At 44.1% G+C, this 20,204-nt stretch overlaps 2 long non-coding RNA genes and 1 pseudogene across 2 annotated transcripts; 1 reads left to right on the top strand and 2 right to left on the bottom strand.

Annotated features, from left to right (window-relative positions):
* Positions 1 to 311: 311 nt before the first annotated feature.
* LOC121133024 lies at positions 312 to 7,420 on the bottom strand. Its single transcript, XR_005869754.1, has 3 exons — positions 7,149 to 7,420; positions 6,528 to 6,665; positions 312 to 639 (listed from the first exon to the last, which is right to left on the bottom strand). It is a non-coding gene; the product is annotated as an uncharacterized LOC121133024 (long non-coding RNA).
* Positions 7,421 to 8,913: 1,493 nt separating this feature from the next.
* Positions 8,914 to 11,456, bottom strand: LOC121133025. Its single transcript, XR_005869755.1, has 2 exons — positions 11,401 to 11,456; positions 8,914 to 9,323 (listed from the first exon to the last, which is right to left on the bottom strand). It is a non-coding gene; the product is annotated as an uncharacterized LOC121133025 (long non-coding RNA).
* Positions 11,457 to 14,378: 2,922 nt separating this feature from the next.
* On the top strand, positions 14,379 to 15,471 carry LOC121133023 (annotated as a pseudogene).
* Positions 15,472 to 20,204: the final 4,733 nt, after the last annotated feature.

Here is a 20,204-nt window from a genome sequence, read left to right on the forward strand (position 1 = left end):
ACTGCATACCTCTGTAAACACGCCCCCCTTCATGTATCTCCCCATCCACTTCATATTCAAGTAGAATGAGGAAGAAAAGACCATTCCAATATTTACTAAAAGCATGGCTAGTGCTGCTATCTGCCACTCATGACGTCACCCGCACAGCTGGGATCATGGGCTGCAGCCCATCACTGACCGTCCCTGCAGTGTCTATAAAATCTTACAGCAAGTATGAAATGAAGACACAAACTGGACCTGCGATGAAAGTCTTCCAGAAGCTTTCTGGATTCAGCCCACCAGTGGCATCTCCTGTCTTCCACAGTGCTTATTACAGAGAGATCCCCACAATATTACAGGTGTGCTGTCACCATTCCCCACCGCTCTCTGAATCAGCACATTAAGAAGGGTCAGTGGGGCCTTCATTAAAAGACGTAGGATTGGGGAAGACAGAGCAATTTCTTTCTTTGTACTTTGTTTTCATCTGCATTATTTCCTTCTGCTGTTACCATGAGTGCGTGCCATATAGCGTCATTTTAAACACCATGTGATTCCTTTTTCACTAACCTCCAAAGCGCTCTTGTAGTCACCCAGGTGAAAAGCACAGTATCCAATCCACAAATTAGTATCCTCTTCTTGCTCCCCAACATGGCACTTGAACTTCTCATTAAAGGTAATGAAAAAAACATGAAAAAAGATTTTAATTGTAAATATTTTTAATCATTTATTTACTTTTAAGTGCATTGGTGTTTTGTCTGCATGTATGTCTGTGTGAGTGCCAGATCTTGGAGTTACAGAAATCTGTCATTAGCTGTCTTGTAGATGCTAGGATTTGAACCCACTCCTCTGGAAGAGCAGCCCATGATCTTAACCGATAATCACTAAGCCATCTCTCCAGCTCTGTTATTTGTTTTATTTTTTTAAGCTATGCTGAGTGACTGATAAATTTCTGAATAATAGAAGTCAAACAATGTGCAGTTCAATGAAGCCTCCACTGACAGGAGTCAGCAGTCACCTAATGTCACATGCTGGATTTGTTTTTCTGTGTTTGCTAGCACCTTATTCCACAAAGTATGTGAGTTATTTAGTAACTCTGGATGATGTGCAAGAATTATGTAAAACATTTGAAGCCAGTCATGTGGTGGTGGCGCACACCTTTAATCCCAGCACTTGGGAGGCAGAGGCAGGAGGATCTCTGTGAGTTCGAGACCAGCCTGATCTACAGAGATAGTTCCACGACAGCCAGGGCTACACAGAGAGACCCTGTCTCAAAAACAAAAAATATTTAAAGCTAAATGACGGAAGGGTAGGGGCCACGCAATGGTTCTGAGATCACACGGTCAGTCCCTGTCGCTGTCGGAATAGGGATTAAAGTCACGTCTGCCTCCAAAGTCTAGGATCCCACCACTGGGTTTTGCTGCATTTAATATTACACTTAACTTTTATCCCGTTACCACACATGCATATTAATAGTTCATTACCCTCCTCTGAAGACATTCATTCTATTATCCCATGAGGCTAGCTTAAAGACTAACTGAGTTAAAGGTGTACAGAAGATAGTCTAGTTTGTGTCCACTACAAAAACTTAGGAATTCCTCGCCTGACAAAAGATAAGTTTTACTTGCGAGGAAGGATTGAGAAGGATTCTCAATTACCACTCATTCTAGTTTCATTTCCACTGTTCTGATAAATACCTGAGCAAAACAATTTAGGGAGCTGGGCATAGCGGTACATTCTTAGCTGGTTGACAACCTTAATCCCAGCACTCAGGAGGCAGAAGCAGGTGGAACTCTGTGAATGCAAGACCAGTCTGCTGTGGTGGCATCATGTTCTGCACCCAGCCTGCTCTACTGTTTAGGGCCAGCCTGGTCTACATAGAGACCTTGTCTCAGACAAATAAACCAACATACAGTGCCTCTTTGGTTGAAAAGCAAATTCCTTAGACAGAGGTAATACTGTATAGAATTGTAAGCAGGTCTGCCTTCAGATTTCTGCGCTCCCTTCCCTCAGTATGGACAGTCACTTGGAATTATGAGCTGAAAAAACCCTTTCTCCCTAAGCTTTTTTGTTTTGTATTGTTTTGATTTTGCTTTGTTTTCATCAGCCCAGGTATTTTATTTTATTTTGGTTTTTCAAGACAGGGTTTCTCTGTATTGTTTTGGAGGCTGTCCTGGAACTCGCTCTGTAGACCAGGCTGGCCTCGAACTCACAGAGATTCACCTGCCTCTGCCTCCCGAGTGCTAGGATTAAAGACGTGCGCAACCACCCAAAGAACTCTACCAGGGAACTCTTACAGCTGATTAACACCTTCAGCAAAGTGGCAGGTTACAAGATCAACTCAAGAAAGTCAGTAGCCCTACTATATACAGATGATAAAAGGGCTGAAAGAGAAATCAGAGAAACATCACCCTTTACAATTGCCACAAACAACATAAAATACCTTGGGGTAACGCTAACCAAACAAGTGAAAGACCTGTATCGTAAGAACTTTGAATCTTTAAAGAAAGAAATTAAAGAAGCCCTCAGAAAATGGAAAGATCTCCCATGCTCTTGGATAGGCAGGATCAATGTAGTAAAAACGGCAATCCTGCCAAAAGCAATCTACAGATTCAATGCTATCCCCATTAAAATCCCAGCACAATTCTTCACAGACCTTGAAAGAACAATAATCAATTTTGTATGGAAAAACAAAAGACCCAGGATAGCCAAAACAACCCTGTTCAACAAGGCAACGTCCGGAGGCATCACTATCCCTGACCTCAAGCTCTATTATAGAGCTATAGTCCTGAAAACAGCTTGGTATTGGCACAAAAATAGACAGGTAGACCAATGGAATCAAATTGAAAATCCGGGTATTAACCCACACACGTACGAACATCTGATCTTTGACAAAGAAGCTAAAAATATACAATGGAATAAAGAAAGCATCTTCAACAAATGGTGCTGGCATAATTGGAGACTGGCATGTAGAAGAATGCGGATCGATCCATGTTTATCGCCATGCACAAAACTTAAGTCCAAATGGATCAAAGACCTCAACATAAATCCAGCCACACTGAACCTCTTAGAAGAGAAAGTGGGTGGTACCCTTGAACGAATTGGTACAGGAGACAGCTTCCTGAACATAACACCAGTAGCACAGACAGTGAGATCAACAATTAATAAATGGGACCTACTGAAACTGAGAAGCTTCTGTAAGGCAAAGGACACAGTCAGCAAGACAAAAAGGCAGCCCACAGAATGGGAAAAAATATTCACTAATCCCACATCTGACAGAGGGTTGATCTCCAAAATTTACAAAGAACTCAAGAAGCAAGTCTCCAAAACAGCAAAGGACCCAATTAAGAAGTGGGCTGCAGAACTAAATAGAGAGTTTTCAATAGAGGAGTCTAAAATGGCTGAGAGGCACTTGAGAAAGTGCTCAACATCCTTAGCCATCCGGGAAATGCAAATCAAAGCAACTCTGAGATACCATCTCACTCCTGTCAGAATGGCTAAAATCAAAAACACCAATGACAATTTATGCTGGAGAGGATGCGGTGAAAGGGGGACACTCCTCCATTGCTGGTGGGAGTGCCAACTGGTTCAGCCACTTTGGAAAGCAGTATGGAGATTCCTCAGAAAAATGGGAATAAACCTACCACAAGACCCAGCAACTGCACTCTTAGGCATATATCCAAAAGATGCCCATTCATATAACAAAGATGTCTGTTCCACTATGTTCATAGCAGCTTTATTTGTAATAGCCAGAACTTGGAAGCAACCTAGATGTCCCTCACCCGAAGAGTGGATAGAGAAAATGTGGTACATCTACACAATGGAGTACTATTCAGCAGAAAAAAATAATGGAATCATGAGATTCGCAGGCAAATGGATGACACTAGAAGAAACCATCCTGAGTGAGGTAACCCAGTCACAAAAAGAGAAACATGGCATGTACTCTCTCATATATGGATTTTAGTCATAGATCTGGGGAGTGCCAGCCTACAATCCTATGGCCAGAGAGTCTGGGAAACAGAAACTTCATTTACTGGCTGGTTAAGTACTGAGCTGAACTCAAGAAAGCCAGTATCAGAGAGGGAGGACTGATGATCAAAGGGATTAAGACTGGGCTGGTTGAACCCCCAGAAACAGCTGACCAGACAAAGGTTAACTCTTGAATCCCAGGCATCAGCCTGGGAATCCAGCATGGGACTGATCAAGACCCCCTGAATCTGGGTGTCAGTGAGGAGGCCTAGGTAATCTATTGAGCCTTGGACAGCAGATCAGTACCCATCCCAAGTATACACACGGTCTCTGGACTCCCATAGAACAATGTGAGGTGCACTCTCACCCTGAACTCTTGGGGAAGGGTCTAGGCCCTGCCCTATATGAAATGACAGACTATGGACACCCCCATGGAGGGCCTCACCCTCCCTGGGGGAATGAGGGGATAACGGGGGGGGATGGGGGGAGGGCACGGGAGGAGGGGAGGGAAAGGGAGAGGGACCTCGTACTGACTTGTGAAGCAACCTTGTTTCTTATCTAAATTTAAAATGGAAAAAAATATTAATAAAAAGAAAAAGAAAAGAAAAAAACTATTTCTTAAAAGTTAAAAAAAAAAAAGACGTGCACAACCAACACCCGGCTGGTATTTTATTTTTGATTATGTGTACATGTGCTTTTGCTGCTGCTCTTCTAGAGGACCCGAGTGCAGTTCCCGAAACCCTCATAAGGCAGCACACGACTTCCTGTCACCCTAGCTGCAGGGGGTCCAGTTCTTATGGCACCTGCATCCAGGCCCACATACCCACATGCAGACACAACTCCACACGTCATTTTATGAACCCTTTTCAAAACACAGACACGTAGTCAAGTAGGTGATGCACACCTTTAATTCCAGTATTTGGGAGGCAGAGGCAGGTGGATTTCTGAGTTTGAGACCAGCCTGTCTTAAAAAACAATAGAAATGTATATGATATTCAGTCCTCTGATTTTCACTGCTAGAAGTCAACTCTCCTACTGCAAGAGATGAGTTGACACAGCAAAGCCAAACAATTGGACTCAATATCAAAGCACTAGCGAGACACTCAGGATTGGGGGGGGGCATGGAATACTGAGAAACATACATAAAGCTAATCAAAGCAACTATTATCGCCAGTTTCAGAGATGTGTAACTATAGATTTGCATTAAAGGGCGAGTGGAAAACGCAATACTGTAACAGGCTGCAGCACAGCACAACCAGACCGTGCTGTCGGGGCTCTATTCTCTGGGGCACCCTTCACAACCCCTCCCATCCGCTTTTCACGCCAGATTCCCCAAGCCCAGTCTCCCAGGGCAGCTCCTGCCAGAAGCACTCCTGACACCACCCACCCGAAATGCGCCCGCCCTCCCGAACGCCACAGCAGACCTAGGGAATTCACATAGGTAAACCACCAGCCTGGGAATACAAACATCTGAGCGTCTATCCTGGCACTCCAATAGTAAGAGGTGAGCTCTACACGCTGCGGCTGAGCTGGGGTGTAGATCTGCGGCATAATTGCTTCCTTGAGGCCCTGAGTTTGACCCCTAGCATTGGTTGTAGAAAGAGATGACCCTGACACGCAGAGCTGAAAAGCTCTACGGGTTTACAACATTTTAAAAATAAACACGGTACAATCACTTAATTTTTCAAGCAAAATACCATAAATAGAAAGAAGTTATAAATCACTCAGGAATTATGACAATGTGTGAACTGACATTTATCATGTGTAATGCTGTATTTTTAGGTTAGATCCACCATCTGTGGGACTAGAAAAAAAAGCTAGTTTTAAGTGTATGAGTGTTTTGTCTTCATCTATCTTTTTGTTTTGTTTTGTTTTTTGAGACAGGGTTTCTCTGTGTAGCTTTGGAGCCTATCCTGGAACTCACTCTGCAGACCAGGCTGGTCTTAAACTCACAGAGATCCACCTGAGTGCTGGGATTAAAGGCATGCACTATAATAATAATAATAATAATAATAATAATAATAATAATAATAAGGCATGCACTACCACCATCTGGCATCTTCATTTATTTCTATGCACCATGTGTGTTCCTGGTGTTGAAGGTGGTCAGAAGACCTTGGACCCCCTGGCACTGGAGTTACTAACGATTGTGAGCAGACATATAGGTGTTGGGAATTGAGATCATTGGGAAGAGCAGCTTTTGTTTGGGTTTGTTTTTTTGTGTTTTGTTTTTTTCAAGACAGGGTTTCTCTGTGTAACAGCTCTGGCCATCCTGCAACTCGCTTTGTAGACCAGGCTAGCCTCGAACTCGCTGAGATCCGCCTGTCTCTGCTTCCCAAGTGCTGGGATTAAAGGCATGTACACCGTCCGGCTGAGCCAGTGCTCTTAACTGTCGAGCCGTCTCTCCAGTCCAAATTTTTAAAATATTTTATCAGGTTTATAGTTAACTTGCAATCTGGAATATGTGTCTGGCTATATTTACACGGATTCCCCAGAATGTACCCATCTATACCAATAGCATAGTAACCAGCATTCACCCCGACATTCACCAGACTTAAAAGGAATCCTTCTTTGGACATTACCTCCAATAGGGTAATGGCGCCGGTGAAATCTCTTTGCGAAAGCAGATCCTCTAGTTTTGGAATTTTCCTACCTTTCTTCTTTCTTTTGTCGGTGTGCGGTGACTCGCCGCCCACGGCGGGTTTGGCCCTTGAAAGCATCTGTAAAACAAACGGCAAAGACGGTTCAACTCAAAAGTCTTTTTTTTTAATCGAGAGTAACAGCTCTGTGATCCACAAGCCAATTCCTTATCAACGAATACTAGTAAGTCTGTTCAGATACTTTTTAAAGACGCATTTTATCAAAAGGGCCATCGCCTCTGAAGGAGAACCAAATAGCTACTTCCAACTACTTGTCCACAAGACACGCACAATTTCCACAGCTCCTACCATCTCATCCTTCCCTGGCTCTTTTTACCAGTCCACAAGCGGATCTGGTGTCGGGAAATGGAGAAGCAGGAGGGAAGGGAGCATCGAGGCATTTTTCTCTGCATCCCTCGCTAGCCCCGGTGGAAACACTGGAGGAATAAGGGGATCGCCCTCTGCAGACACACTTAGGTTCTATCCAGTAGTGTGCTGGGAACTCTAAGCCCGGGGAAAAACCTATCCGAAGCCCCCCATCCCTTAATATTCAGAGCCACTAACCATATTGGCGTCGGTCCTGTGAGCCCCTGCCGCAGATAGTCCGCAAAGGCTGTGCCCGGGCGAGTTGCCACATCCACACAGCGAGCTCCGTCTCCACGGCAACGCCGCCAGGCGGCTGGTCCTCTGGTGACAAGAGCCCGGCAGAGAATCAGAGCCCTCAGCTACGTGGTTCCGTGCGTTTCCGAGGCTGGAAGAAGAGATGTTCCTCTAAATGGAGCAGATCCTCGTTTGTGCTGAGGATGAAAATGTGGTTGTGTCTCTGCTTAGGAATGCCGTTTAGGAAAAGGCGACTTAAAATTACTATTGCAATTTGGAAGTGTATTTCAGATGCAAGTTTCTTGGGACCACTTCCGTCTTGTCTAACTTGAATTCCGCAGTCCCCCGCTGTCTGGCAGTTTTCCCTCTGTTTTCTGCTGATATCCGCTGAACAGACGGATAGTTTGGAGGCAGAAGTGATACAAAAACATTTTCTCAAGACACTGTTATTCCCAAAGATGGGAGGAGAAAGACCACAGATCCAAATCATCTCGGCCAAAATAGTTAGCTCAAGCAATTAATTAAAGCAAGTTTATTCGTGTACACGGGCTATCTCTCCCTAAGGCGGGCTTCCAGAGGTCAGCATTAGATGTGAAGAAGACATATTTTTCATAGAGCTCTGGCCTATGGGTTTCCAAATGGAGGATTTGGCAGGCAAAATAGACGTGGTTACAGAAGCAGAATGTAAGCATAAAAAGTAATAACAGGTTGGTTTTACGTCCTCCTGAAACAGACATGGTTACAAGGTGGGCATAATACCAGGTAGTCATAACAAGGTGATCATATAACATTTTGAAACAAAGGTAGGATTGCAAAACAATTATAAACAACTTTTTGAAACAAAGACATGATTGCCATTCGTGGAACAGGAAGCACAAAACTTTGTAGTTAAGGTTACAAGTGGGGAATAGCCCAATCTTTGAGAAACAGAGGTATACTGACAAATCTACAATCTACTGGAGACTGAGTTTGTCTTTACTATAGGTTAGCAGGTTGGTCCTTCAACACACACACACTTAGAAACTGTAAAACTAGTCGGGCGTTGGTGGTGCACGCCTTTAATCCCAGCACTCGGGAGGCAGAGGCAGGCGGATCTCTGTGAGTTCGAGGCCAGCCAGTTCTACAGAGTGAGTTCCAGGACAGCCTCCAAAACGGATACAGAGAAACCCTGTTTCAAAAACAAACAAACAAGACCTAAATACTTATTAATAATTTGGGTGAAGTAGCATAGTCATAGCTGAATTCCTTTGCATACCACCCTGAACAGCCCTAAAGACTCACGTATAGCATGACTTCTTAGATCCCTTTGCATGGTCCTTTTGATCCAGCCTTACTTTCTGCTCTCACATCTACAACCTATTGGAGACTGAGATTGTTGTGGGAATTCCTTCCTCCAATAGCTTTGGGGGACCGGCCTTAGGGTGTGGCCTTCGGTGCTACTTGAGAACTGAAAAAGCTGGGGTAGGAAGTAAACTCGCACTTGCTCTGGCATAGTCAGCAGGATTTAAAAATGTAATGTATACTTAAGAAATACAGATTAATAGTTATCTATAATAGTCAAACAGGCAGCAGCTGAATAGTGAGCTCCAGGTTCAGGGAAAGACCCTTGTTCCAGAAAATAAGGTAGAGGATGATGGAGGAAAACACCCAACATTCACTTCTTACACACACACACACACACACACACACACACACACACAGACTATGGTTATACAAACCAAGGACTGTGTTGCTCATGATGAAAACTTGTTGAGGTAGCTGTCATTCAGGCTTAAAAACATAGTTATGTTAGTGTGCCCTCAACTGCGCTTACATTGTGTGTACGTTTATTTACTTGTAGCCAAGGGCAGTCTAAACATATGAACCTGATAACCGAGGAAATTGGTAACTCAGGAGTTTTCACATGTTGCACCTTTGTGGCTAGCTTCATGAAACAGTGTTTTGTCCATTCTCATCTGGGAATATGGGTTTATTCCTCTGTCCAGGGTTTCCATGTTGTGTCTGCTACTTCCTCTTTAGTCATTTATTTGCTGTTATGTGTTTGAGTGGTCACTTTGAGTGGTCCTATCAGACATCACATGCCTTATCACAATGTCTCTGTCACTTCTTCTCATCACATAGGCATATAATTTCACCCTCCTGTAAGAAGGAAAAGGGTTGGTTTTGTAAAATAATGTATTTTGACACAGACAGCACATTCACATAAACTTCCCTCTAGAATATTGCTGTGAGTGTCCTATTTCATTGTCAGTTAGTATTATATTACCATGTGTTATATTTGAGGAAATACAGTGTCTATTGGATTTTTTTTAAACTGGAAGTAGAGCATGGTTAGGTTTTTTGTTTTTGTTTTTGTTTTATGAAATAGGGAGAGGTAAACATTAGAAAGAAAATAATACAATATTCCCCTCATCTATCCTTCTATTCCAGCATGAGATCGTGATAACATTTACTTTTTTCTTCCTCAAATGTATATATGAACTATAACAAGTAACTCTTTATGCGTCTCCTAATAAAACACATTTTCTATTTGATTTACTTCTTATTAATTTATAGGGGTAAATTTCTTACCAAATTATAACAAAAGATACAAGATCCTACTGCAAAATAAAATTTTAATGATGATGTAGATAAATGAGGTTCCTAGTGCAGTTGAACTTAGGGCAGTCCATGTGACACTGACTTTGAAGAATTTGAATCCAATACTGGTCTTAGCCTGAAGGAGTTTGCTATATGAGACCAACTGAAGACAAATCCCACGAACTATCTTTATTTCCATCCCAAGTCCCCTCAAGTCCCATTCTTCTACAGGAGGGTTCTCTGATGCATGTGGCCCTTTAACACTTCACTTCCATGGTGGCAGTATTCCTTATCTGTGACTCGTGAATAATTCATTACCAGGATGACATCTGATATGAATGAATCTTCAAGCAACTCTTACTTTCCATTTGCTGTGATTAAACACTTGAGATCTAAACCATGCTGTTCCATAGGAAGCATTAAAAGTTGTGACTCCAAGCACCAAAACAAAGATAGCAAAGATGACGCGCACATTCTCAGAATGAAGTGGAATGCATATGTGGTGTAAACTCCAAGAGTGAGAGAATCGGGCTCCCGAAGGTATTTACTGGTATTGCAGGATCGTACATGCAATTACTTTGATAGCTGATACATATTTATGTCAACACCACATGTATTTCTTCTGTTTTACTGAGCTAGGACATCACTCTGGAGCCCAGGGTGACCTGCAGCTCGCTTTGAATTTCAGGCTCGCCGTGAACTTGGGCAATCACCTTACGTTAGTCAGCCTCTGAGTATTGAGCTTAAGTATGTGAACATCTGTGGCCAACATTGTCTCCCCTTTCCCTCTTCCTCCCCATCTTCTTGTCCTCCATCCTCTGTCTTCCTCCTTCTCTCTTCTCACCTTTCCCTTTTTCCTCTTTAATCCCTCCTGCTCCTCTTTTGATTTTTTGAGACAGTGGTTTCACTCTGTAGACCAAGTTGACCAATTGGCTTTATATTAGTAAGTTGACCTATAAGTTTTTCATTAATTATTTCTTCGTTGTTAGAGAGTTAACCCTGTTCTGGTATGTATGCATATATATATTGTTTAAATTAGAAAAAAGCTTGATTCACATGTCAATCTCAGCTCCCTCTCCCTCCCCTACTCCCTTGCCCCTCCATCAGCTCCCCAGCCCCCCACCCAATCCCCATACCGTTCCCCAGGGATGGTGAGGCCTTCCATGGGGGATCTCCAGAGTCTGTCATTTCATCCAGTGCAGGGCCTAATCCCTTCCCCGTGTATTCAGGCTTAGAGAGCATACCTCCATGTGAAATGGGCTCCCAAAGTCCATTCAAACGCCATGGTAAACACTGATCTACTACTCAAGGCCCCAGAGATTGCTGAGGCCTCCTCATTGACACTGCATTCAGGGGGTCTGGATCAGTCCCATGCTGGCCTCTCAACCATCAGTTGGAGTCCAATAGCTCCCCCTTGTCAGGTCAGCTGCCTCTGTGGATTTCGCCAGCAAGGTCTTGACCCCTTTACTCATCACTCCTCCCTCTCTGTCACTGGGTTTCAGGAGTTCAATTCAGTGTTTAGCTGTGGGTGTCTGCCTCTGCTTCCATCAGTAGCTGGATGAAGGTTTGACTGTGGCATTGTAGGCTGGGACTCCCCTGATCCATATCTAAAATCCATAGATGAGTGAGTACATACCATATTCGTCTTTTTGTGACTGGGTTACCTCACTCAGGATGGTTTCTTGATACAGGAGATTCCTTCCTGAACATAACACCAGTAGCACAGACACTGAGATTGACAAGTAATAAATGGGACCTCCTGAAACTGAGAAGCTTCTGTAAGGCAAAGGACAGTCAACAAGAGCAAAAGGCAGCCCGCAGAATAGGAAAAAATATTCACTAACCCCAGAGGGCTGATCTCCAAAATTTATAAATGACCTAAGAAGCAAGTCTCCAAAACACCAAAAAATCCAATTAAAAAGTGGGGTACAGAACTAAATAGAGAATTCTCTATGGAGTATCCTAAAATGGCTGATAGACACTTGAGAAAGTGCGGAACATCCTTAGCCATTAGAGAAATGCAAATCAAAGCAACTCTGAGATATCATCTTACTCCTTTCAGAATGGCTAAAATCAAAAACGACAAGGACAGTTTATGCTGGAGAGGATGTGGAGAGAGGGGAACACTCCTCCACTGCCGGTGGGAGTGCCAGTTGTACAGCCACTTTGGAAATCAGTACAAAGATTCCTCAGGAAAATGGGACTTAGTCTACCACAAGACCCAGCAATCCCACTCTTAAGGCATATATCCAAAAGATGCACATTCATACAACAAGGACGTCTGTTCCACTATGTGCATAGCAGCATTATTTGTAATAGCCAGATCCTTCATGCAACCTACATGCCCCACAACTGAAGAGTGGATAGAGAATATGTGGTGCATTTACCCAATGGAGTACTACTCAGCAGAAAAAAAAAAACAATGGAACCCTCTACTGGTTTTATAGGCTAAAACTCGAGAACACTTTCATTCTGTCTTTGCCACATTGCTCTAAGTAATATTTTAATAAAATAATGAAGGATACTGAATAGGTAGTGAGAACATCTAAATTCTATTCAATCACATATAAATACTATATTAGAAAAACATAGGCTTATGTATTATTAAACTCAATGTTTACTCATTCTATACCTGAGTAATACTGACTTGTAATATATATGTGGTCGGAGTAGTTTTCAGTTATTTAATTATGTCTGGGTTGGAATTCTCCAATACCATGCAGCTCTTGTTAAGAATTATAAGTTATCCTTCTTGCAAACTGAATTCTTCAGCCATTAAAAAAAAAGGTGGGCCAGGCAGTGTTGGCACAAGGCAGTGTTGGCACATGTCTTTAATCCCAACACTCAGGAGGCAGTTCTTGCTCATAGAAGAATGCTTCCCATATTTATACTTCTAGCTTGGTGCAGATCATAAGTTCACCTGTAGTAAAACCTCTGCTTTCCCATGAGCAAGGAAACCCAATGGCACATTGTACTAGGATGACCCTGCCTCACTCCAGCCAGTTACTTAGATGTTTGAAACTAAAACATAGGTGGGAGAGTTAACCATGGAAATGGTCATGCAAGGAGAGTTATCCTGAGTTTCCTGAGTCAAAGTGTCTTACCAGTTCCCACAAGGACCTGACTTTACTTCCTGTCCAGTTTGGGTTCCAGAAAAGAATGGAAGGCCTTGAGAAGTGCACATATGGAACTATAGCCAAAAGTAAGAAAAACCAAGGTCATAAAGTAATAAAGAATGGGAGTCACTGTTCTTTATCCCACCTGTTTTGGTCATACATTCAGGTAAGATCAACAACAAAAAGGCCATTGCTGTTTGTTCCCCATGTCTCCAAATCTCTTATGTCCAAGCCACTGTTGTTTTCATGTACACACATGTTCATATTCATGCACATGTGCTCACATGTGTGCACCCACCTGCACACATGCACACAGAGGCACACGCATGCTTGCAAACACACACATGCATACACACACGCTCACATGCATGTGAACACACAAGTGCATGCACACACACACACACACACACACACTCCACTGTGACACTCTCCTCCACACAATGTGGGGAAATGTGACACCAACATGCATCCAGAGTTCCAAGGGCCGAAACTAAACAATGATAAAGTTTCTCTTTCTCCCCTCATCTCCTCTCAACTGTCCCCAAAACAGAAAGAAAAGAAATAGAAGAGCAATCCTAAATTTACTATTTCTTACAGAACACCCCAGAACACCAAGGGAGAGACAGAGTAAAAGGAGTAAAACAGGTTTTAATGGGTTTGTTTTCTGTGATCCTGAGAATTGAGCTCTGAGCTCACACCTGCTGGATGGACACTCCACTATGAGCCACACCCTCAGCTTCCACAAATGACAGATTCTTAGGAGGCTATAGTGCACTTAGTATTCATTGGGACTCATAAGCCAGTACCATATCCTCAGTCCTTCTATGCTGGCGACTTGAGCTCTTGGCTTCCTGGGGTCCCTCCAGCACACCTGGCAAAGAGGTGGCCTTTCTAGTTTGTCTACTTCTAAGTGATCCTAACCATCTTCTCTTCCACTTTCTTCAGCAGCCCACTCCATATCATTTCCCAGACTTAACTGTCACCATCCCTCATCTCATTTCCCAGTGCCCACTTTGCCTCCTAGGTACCCAGCTGGCTCTGAGTGAGTGGCTGCAGCTCTTCCACCTGAAATAACCTCTGGGGGGGACATATGCTGAGCACATTGACACAGCGTGTCTGGAACTCTGGGGGTAAAAGCTGTGACTCTGTTTTGTCATTCATGACTTCTCATCTCTGCCGTCTTCTAAACTCACACTTATTTCACAACCAGGTTACCTGGGATCTGCCCTGAGCATTCTCCAGGGGCAATCACAGGGACCTTCTCTTCAGAAATGACATAATTGTTGTGGTCCAGATGGAACAGAGCCTCTCCCTCCTGTGGCAATCCCACCCCGTGCCTGTGTGTTCTAGGATGGGCTCACAACAGGAACTTAATAAAGGACAAGAACCACCTAAAATTCTAGGCAAGCAGTTGGGAACATTTGAATGACACCCATTTTTCTGGGAACGAGGAGCTCTCTGCAAGGACCCACGACATCCCAGTCTGAAGAATTGCTAAGTGAGGCACAAACTTTCTCTCGCACATGGGAACGGGGAAGCCTACCAGTTGAGGATGCTCATTGTGGGCAAATCTGGCTGTGGGAAAAGCGCCACAGGGAACAGCATCCTCTGCCGACAAGCATTCGAGTCCAGACTTGGAGCCCAGTCAGTGACCAGGACCAGCCAGGCAGAGATGGGCACATGGAAGGGAAGGAGTTTCCTAGTGGTAGACACGCCACCCATCTTTGAGTCAAAGGCCCAGAACCAAGAAAGGACATTGGAGACTGCTACCTGCTGTGTGTGCCAGGACCCCATGTACTGTTACTGGTGACCCAGCTGGGACGCTTCACAGCCCAGGACGCCATAGCCCTGAGGAGAGTGAAAGAAATGATTGGGGCAGGAGTCATGAGGCACATGATCGTCCTCTTAACCCACAAGGAAGACCTGGCAAATGAGACCTTGCATGAGTTTGTGACCCACACTGACAACCACAGCCTGAGCAGCCTGGTCCCTTATCCTTTACCACAGCATCTTAAAAACATGGTCAGAAAACCATGACATTCTGCTATGAGGATAAACCACTGTGCAAGTGTCATGGTGGTCATGTCCAGGAACAGTCTTCAGTTCTTATAACTTCATTCTGGTTTCTTTGACTGATTTTTAATGTATTACTTTATCTAAAGTACAAAAAGCAAATGCTTTATGTGAAACGATCAACCTGAGTGGTACCCTGACATCCATCTCCACCTTTAAAATGAAAGCCATTTCCCTCCCATCCAGCACTGTGAATAGAAAAAGGAAAATAATGGGAAAGAAATATGATTAAAACTCTAGGGGATGGGGACATTGGACAGCCTGTCCAGCCAATTGGTGAGCACCAGATTCAGTGAGACTTTGTTTTAATACATACTATAGAGAGACTGGGGAGATGTCTCTTAGTCACACCTGAGGAGTAGAGTTTGTATTCTCAGAACCCACGCCAGAAATGAGTATGAATGGGTTCATCTATAACCCTGGCACTGGAGGGGTGAAGTGGCAGAGAGGCAGGCAAATCCCTGGAGGTCATCTAGATCCCTCTAGCCAATCTAACCCGTTGGCGAGTGCAGTCAACCAAGTGAGATTCTGTGTCCAAAACTCAGGCGAGAGTGATAGAAGAAGACTTGAGATGTCCCCTTGCTCTCCTACAGTGATAGAGGAAGATATGAGATGTCCCTTTGCTCTCCTACAGTGATAGAAGAAGATATGAGATGTCCCCTTGCTCTTCTACAGTGATAGAGGAAGATATGAGATGTCCCTTTGCTCTCCTGCAATGATAGAGGAAGATATGAGATTTTCCTTTGCTCTCCTACAGTGATAGAGGAAGATATGCGATGTCCCCTTGCTCTCCTACAGTGATAGAGGAAGATATGAGATGTCCCTTTGCTCTCCTACAGTGATAGAAGATATGAGATGTCCCCTTGCTCTCCTACAGTGATAGAGGAAGATATGAGATGTCCCTTTGCTCTCCTGCAATGATAGAGGAAGATATGAGATTTTCCTTTGCTCTCCTACAGTGATAGAGGAAGATATGAGATGTCCCCTTGCTCTCCTACAGTGATAGAGGAAGATATGAGATGTCCCTTTGCTCTCCTACAGTGATAGAGGAAGATATGAGATGTCCCTTTGCTCTCCTGCAGTGAGGACCCAAAGCTATGGATTCAGGGCAGTTCTTACACACGGATGGGCTACTGAACCTGACTGGAGGCTGGGGTTCCTTCTGGATGACCGGTAGTGTGGACTTCAAATCACTGATGAGGTCAGTGCTTCATCTTTCTGCGCCAACACTAATTTCTCAGGCCACAGGAAGTATGGAAACCCCACTCAGAAGAGTGACTTCCCTCCAGCTGGTTCCTCTCTAGCCTCCAGACACGTAACACAGTCTGACTGGGACAGTCATGGGCAAATTTCTTTAGAAAGTTTGCCCATTCCTCTTCCTTGGAAACTCCTGGCAGGAAACAGAATCCCTAAGGGTTCCTCTTCCCCCGAGTCCCAAGTGTGGTATTAGGTTTGTCAGCTTAAGACATCAAGAGTTAATCTCTTCCTGAAAATGCAAGAGCTATGAGAGGAGAAAACAGCTCACAAAATCTGTCTGCCAGGGTAGGAAGATGGTGTTCCCGGGGGCACAGGAGAGATGTGTACAGAAAATAGTACTCAAAGGGCAACTGAGGAGCACAGCAAGAGGAAGAGGTTGATTTAAAAAAAAAAAACGCAACCAGTTCTCTTTCCTGCCCCTACCTCACTGCCTGCACTACTGAGATGATTTAGTGAAGAATGCGTTCTCTACAAGACTAAGATCCTAGAGAACTCCTGAGGCTCGGCGTCCCAAGCCTTTAGCTTCTCCCCTCTGGTCAGACAGACAGCATGTATCTATTTTCCCAGCCCCCACTATTCCAAGTGACTAAAGTGTCTCTCCAGGGCCCGCTGGGCAAACCAAGGGGCGTCATGCTTGAGACAGGTGATGGTACCCTGGCTTCTGGGGAGAATGTGGGAGGCCAATTCTTAGATTTTTCCCTCTGGGCTGGTCTCATCTCTCCAGAACCCATGGAGCTATCTACCCAAGTAATGATCTGACTTAGGCAAAACAACAAGTACCTAAAGAATCCCAGGCCCCCTCTCCTTCTGCATGTTGCCCTGCCGGGCTCAGGATTGCAAAGGGGTGGGCCAGGGCTCCTCTCTGGAGAGCCTTTCAGGTGCCCCATTTCCTTGCATGCTTGAGTTCAGATAATTGTTTTTATTCATTTGTTTCTATTTTCTGTGTATGAGAGATTTGCCTACATGTTTGCAAGTGCCCTTTACACGTGTCTAGTGCTTGTGGAAGCCGGAGAAGCTTCGGGATCCTCTGGAACTGGAGTTAACAATAGAGGAAGGCCATCCCTCGGGGCCCAAGTTTAGATAATTTAAGAAATTCTAAGCAGGAAAGTGAGACATGAGTGACTCAGGACCCCATCTGATTTTGGAGAGCAGGGTGCTCCAGTGCAGTAACACATAAAAGTAGCATTTTGCATTGAAAGTCAGTCTTGACTTCCACAAACCTTCCATAATACAACTTTAAAATTTGAGGTACTAGTGGTATTACATTGAGTGAGGTGGGGCCTTTGAACCAATACAAGGCATTTCTCCTTTTAGCTATTGAAGTGTTTATCTAACTAATCTTTATCAATAAACACTCTGGAGTTGGATATCAGGGTAAGAGCCTCAGTGATAAGAGAAGTGGCTGTGGAGTGACCAGTGACCTCTCTCCTTCTTTCCTTGATCCAAAGAGCCTAGACTCTCCTAAGTAAGCCCCTCCCTACTACTTCCTGTGTCTCTCTATATGTCCTTTGTCCTCCAAAACCTCTATGGCTAATTTTGGTCAGGTTGTAGTTAGCTCTGCCCTCTGATTCTAAGAAAACTTTATTGCCAATCTCAAGGAGTGTCATCACAGTGAGATCAGAATAACCCACAACAAGCTTCAGAACATCTTCTAGTCTCTTAATTTTGCCAATCAATAGAGATCAACTCTACAATAGTAATGATATACATGGGTGTATGTTCCCACCTGAGGACAACTTTCAAAACTGCATCTGCAGGTATTTTATAAATACTCCATACACAAGAAAGAATAGCTGCTGAAGGTTTTGGAGCTTCCACTGGGTCTCCACAGAGAAAATTCAGCAGTCTTGACACCTACAGGCTAATCCTTATGTGTCCGAGCCACAGACAGAAGCCCATGCAGCATTAGCCACAGCTGTCTGTACATTAGGGAAAAGGCACCCTGAAGGAAGCACAATAGAGCTGTCTTGAGTGCGGGCCTTCACTGCTCTCAGTACACACAGGAAATGACATCTGTTTGGAGCAGATAAATGGATACCTTTCCTATAGCATGCTCGTGTTCATAGCTTTTCCCCCCCATTGAATTACAGGTATTTTCTGGTTGGTTCCTGAAAGCCCTATGTTTTATGGGTGTAAATATCATCTGCCCCAGATCCTGCCCATCCAGTCTTCTACAGCTCCCTGTCTTCCTCTCAGTCAGAGCCTGTGGCTGTTTGCAACTCTTGGTCAGTGTTCACTGCAGAATTCTGGTGCTGGCCTTCAAAGCAAAGATATATTCTGCTGCAAAGGAGCTGTCTACAGTGTGGAACCCAAACCAGGCCCCAGCAGTCACAGGGAAAAAACAGCACAAATCTCTTCTATGAGAGCCTGGAGCTCAAAACTGTAGCTCTATGCCATGGAAACAGTCCTTGCCCCCAACCACGCTGTTGTAGGTGTTTCTTTGGCAATGTGTCCTTACATGTTTAACATAAGATTTCTAGACAAATTCCATGGGAACTGATGATTTATCCCCCTTACCATATACACATGCCTGAGAAATAATAAAGAAACATTGGATCTGGGAGATGTTGTAGTGGTTAAGAAGGCTTGCTGCTCTTCCAGAGGACCTGAAGACAGTTCCAGGAACTCCAGTACTTGCTTCTAGCCTCTTGTAACTGCACATGTTACTCAGATATATATGCATCACATACACATCACAACACACACACACACACACTCTCTCTCTCTCTCTCTCTCTCTCTCTCTCTCTCTCTCTCTGACACACACGGAGGAAGGTAGGAAGAGAGGGGGAGGGAGAGAGAATTTCAAAAACAATTAAATATAGTGAAGGAATTAAACAATTGGAAACTACTTTGTAACTGTTGTCCATGTTGTGCAAACACTGCCCCCTGCTGGTTAGCTCTTGAGTTTTCTGTGTTGCTTCCCCAGTCTGGAAAGGTTAAGCAATGTTTTGGGAGTTTTGCTTGATTTTGGTGTGTGTGTGTGTGTGTGTGTGTGTGTGTGTGTGTGGTGTGTCAGTGTGCCCATGTGCACTTATGTGCTTCTGAGTGACCACAGGGAGGGCAGAAGGCTGCTTGAAGGCAGCTTCTACCACTCTTCAACCCTTTGCTCTTGAAACAGGGTCTCTCACTGAATTGCTCTCTGTGAGATTGGCTTCCAGGAGTTCCAGGATCTGTCAGTCTTTGCTTCCTGGTGCTGGGACACAAGTGGTCTCACCAGATTTTTATTTGGGTGTTGAAGATTCAAACTCAGGTCTCCATGCTTGCACAGCAAATGTTCTTACCCATTGAGAGCTAATACCCATCTCCCCAGCTCAACATATTTATGACATGGTATTCTAGAGAGCCCCCTTTTCTCATCCCTTGCTTAATAACATGTTACTGTGCCTACACAAGAATCCAAACACAAACATCTATGTCAGTTTTGTTCACAATGTGCAAATGCAGAGGCAGCACAGGTACCTTTCAGTAAGTGGATGGATGACTGGATAAAGTGACACATCCGGACAATGGAAACTAAAAAGAGATGAGTTGTCCAGACACACAGAGCCCCAGAGGAAACCTATACTTATCCTCCTGACTTAGTCGTCTGTGTGTGGGATTGTGTGTTATGGTCTTGGCTCTGCAAACCATTTTTGACATTGTCTATAGTGTGATAGGGTGAGATAAAACCCACAGCAATTGTCCCTTTGGAATACACCATGAACCTGGGGACACTATCTCTCTGTGTGTGATCCAGGTACCCCCATACTCTCTGAAGAAGAAGGGATCAGTCAGAAACCCTGAAGTCTACAGGCTGTAATAAAAATGTTCTTCCAGTTCTCAGGTACCCCAAGCACACACACCAGTGGCTCAAGTTCCCATGGCACATCTCTATAATATGGATCTGTACCTGTGTTTAGACTCCATGCATGGAATCTCACTGGCCGTCCATTCATCTTCATGTGGACACTGCTGGAAAACACTTTCAAGATGCCTTGTGCCCTATGAGCCGC

The sequence above is a fragment of the Mesocricetus auratus genome, unplaced genomic scaffold (assembly GCF_017639785.1).
Source record: "Mesocricetus auratus isolate SY011 unplaced genomic scaffold, BCM_Maur_2.0 Super-Scaffold_100019, whole genome shotgun sequence".
Classification (NCBI taxonomy): Eukaryota; Metazoa; Chordata; class Mammalia; order Rodentia; family Cricetidae; genus Mesocricetus; species Mesocricetus auratus.